Here is a 3,023-nt window from a genome sequence, read left to right on the forward strand (position 1 = left end):
ATTTCAGATGCACCGTGTTTACACCACAGACCATGAATTACGAGGAGCTTTAGCTCCACGTAGTGAAGCTGAAAACCCAGCCTCTGAATGGTTAGTGCTTCTTTACTCAGGTTTGTTTAGGTGCAATTATCATTCGTAAAAAGGAAAGAAGATAATTTGTGAGCCACTCACGCCGGTCCCATGGTAAAGGGGTATTGCAGATCATTACACTCAGTATAGATGGAATTAAAAACTATTTGATTGAGTTAAAATCAAGTGTAGAAAATAATTTTTTTTAGCATTTCCCTATAGGTGTAGGACATAAATAGAGGAGTTTTTTTTTTTTTTGACAACTATACAGGAGTTCTTGCCCATTCTGTGTGCTAACACTTGCGCAACCTGTAGATGGAGGGATTTAAAACCTATAGATGTCCACCCTCCGAAGTAGGTTCCAACTTAAAGGCAGATCAATCCCTCCGGCTTTAGCCTGTTTTGTAGTTTCCATGACCCGGATGACTGAGAATTTTCGTAGCCAAATAATATTAGATTATAATCTATAATATAGGTTTTCAAATCATATCACTTTCCATTAAGAATTTAATGTTCCGTCTGGAATATGTGACCAAGTGGCAACAGCTTTAACAAATCAACGGATAAACTGACTATGCTTCCTGCATTTAAATACTTTTTTTGTCATTTGTAACTGTTCGCCCTGGATCTCATCTGTGAGGCTTATGTTGAGCTCACAGATTTCAAAGAAACGTGTCAGTGTGGTAACTCATTCTAGGCCACATGATCTTAATTCTGCATTTATTGATTATATTTTCTATGGCCTCCACCGTTTTTTATGAGCAGTGAAGGCATAAACCAAAAAAGGATAAATAAAATACATTTTTAAACTGTCAGATCAGCACAATAATGTCACATAAACCAGAGCAAAGGAACTGGTTATATCAAAGAAGCAGTGTAGATTACAAAATGATATTCCAGAAATAACAACAGAGAGAACAGAAGCGTTTCTCATATTTACTTTCATAGTATTTGCTTCAGAATTTTGAGAATTCAAGATGAAAAAAGATAATTCAAGTTCTTCCTGTTGCATTTGAAGGGGATGTGGTTAAAAGTGAAGCAAATACTGATTTTCTTAGATAAGAAGTCTTGCAGGGAAAGTATATAAAAGGCTCAGCTTAAAAACTTTTGCACAGCTAGAATCAGTCTGGCACCATTTGCTGACACCATGTTTGGCTTCAATACATTTCACCTTTTTGTCGTTCTGATATTCTTCCCGAAAACAGGTAAGAACAATTCAGAGATTTTTTATTTTTAAATAAACAAGTAACTGACCTACTTGAATTTTTTACACACATTTTTAGTTTACAACATCATAAATGGAGAAAAGGCCCCTGCAAACTCAATGCAGTATGTGGTCTCAGTCCAAAGAGCTGGGCATCATGTGTGCGGAGGCTTTTTGATCAGTGAGGACTTTGTGGTCACTGCTGCAGTATGCAGTACACCGTAAGTCTATGGTTTAATTATGTTTATTAGTTGCTGATATAGTGTATCAATAACCTCCTTATCCTAATTAATTTCAGCAAACCTGATGTGGTTGTTTTGGGAAGTCATGATCTCAAGAGTTCAAATGCAGAGAAAATAAAAATTGAAGAACAATACAAACACCCAGATTACCGGGATGTAGAGTATGGCGATGACATTGTGCTTCTCAAAGTAAGTATATTTTAACTTTATAAAATATTTTATATTAAATATTTTAGTTACTATCAGTTATTAATCTTACCAGCATTTATTAGTGCTATTTTACACCATAGTTGCCTGTCAATCCACACAAAATGTCCCAGTGGCATCATCTGTACAAAGGTTAAGTACAGAATTAGATGTTAAAGAGGAAAGCATTTAATGGTAATTACCTATAATCGAATATCAACATCAGAAATTGTTCTATATATGCAATGTTTTTGTACAGACCTTATTAACCCTAAATGATATGAACAGAGGGCTAACATGAGGGGCGCATTCAGAATATGCCATTTCCACGTTTTTTAGCATGGAGATGAATTCTTTTCTCAGTTTTGGAAAGAAGCTTCTGACAAATGTAACAACTTCATAAATTTACCTTTTTAGCTCTGACAAATTTATTTTCAGATTAGAGATCTGTGAAAAAGTTTTAAAAAAATAGATAGAACAACATGGAAATATAATTTTTTGTTGTTGTCCTCTGACATATAAGCAGACACTTGGCTGGTATTGAATATCTGACAGGCTGGTAAGAGGCTTTATACAAAACATAGTGACGAGTACAAACATTTAGCTAAAAACCTAAGTCACAACAATTTTTGATTCATTTTCTTTCCCATTCCCTCTGCATGTTTAAGAAAAATCTTCATTTTTATTTTATAAAGCAAAGCTCCATTATAGTCTATAGTGAAAAGAATCCACTTTTTACTTTTGCAAGCTTCTACTTATATTTGCAGTGACAGCTATTTTTGAGAATGGATTTAATGTTTTAGGGAAAAAAAAGGGTTTTGTAGTAGAGGCACAATAAAGTATAGTATTCATTGTAATCGAACCTTAAAATGATAATATTTACCATCACAAATATTATAATGATAACCGAGCAAAGACCGCTTAATTTCTAAAAATAGCAGCATCACATTATATATTACCTACAAAGACTTTTGCATATTGATAGTTCTAAATGTTTTGTTACTTTTTATTATAAAAAAGCTAAATCCTATAAATGTGTTGACATATTTTTCTTCACTCATGGATGTGCAAACAGAACTTGGACATTTGTGAGTCTAAATGCTTTTTTCCCTTTGTGTGTTTTCAGCTCTCAAGGAAAGCCTCTGTAAACAACAGAGTAAAGACCATTGGCATTCCAATGTATGATATTTCCTCATGTGACAATCAAATATGTTCTGTCGCTGGATGGGGTAAAACTGAAACCAACAACTACAGTAACGATCTGAGAGTGGTCAGCGTGTCCATCATCAATAAAGAAGTCTGCAATAAGGAGTGGCAGTATA

The 3,023-nt window shown here is 34.2% G+C and overlaps 1 long non-coding RNA gene across 1 annotated transcript; it reads left to right on the forward strand.

Annotated features, from left to right (window-relative positions):
* Positions 1-1,153: 1,153 nt before the first annotated feature.
* Positions 1,154-1,674, forward strand: LOC107099379. Its single transcript, XR_001481949.1, has 3 exons — positions 1,154-1,274; positions 1,353-1,494; positions 1,572-1,674. It is a non-coding gene; the product is annotated as an uncharacterized LOC107099379 (long non-coding RNA).
* The last annotated feature ends 1,349 nt before the right edge of the window (positions 1,675-3,023 follow it).

The sequence above is a fragment of the Cyprinodon variegatus genome, unplaced genomic scaffold, assembly GCF_000732505.1.
Source record: "Cyprinodon variegatus isolate N-32 unplaced genomic scaffold, C_variegatus-1.0 Scaffold864, whole genome shotgun sequence".
Classification (NCBI taxonomy): domain Eukaryota; kingdom Metazoa; phylum Chordata; class Actinopteri; order Cyprinodontiformes; family Cyprinodontidae; genus Cyprinodon; species Cyprinodon variegatus.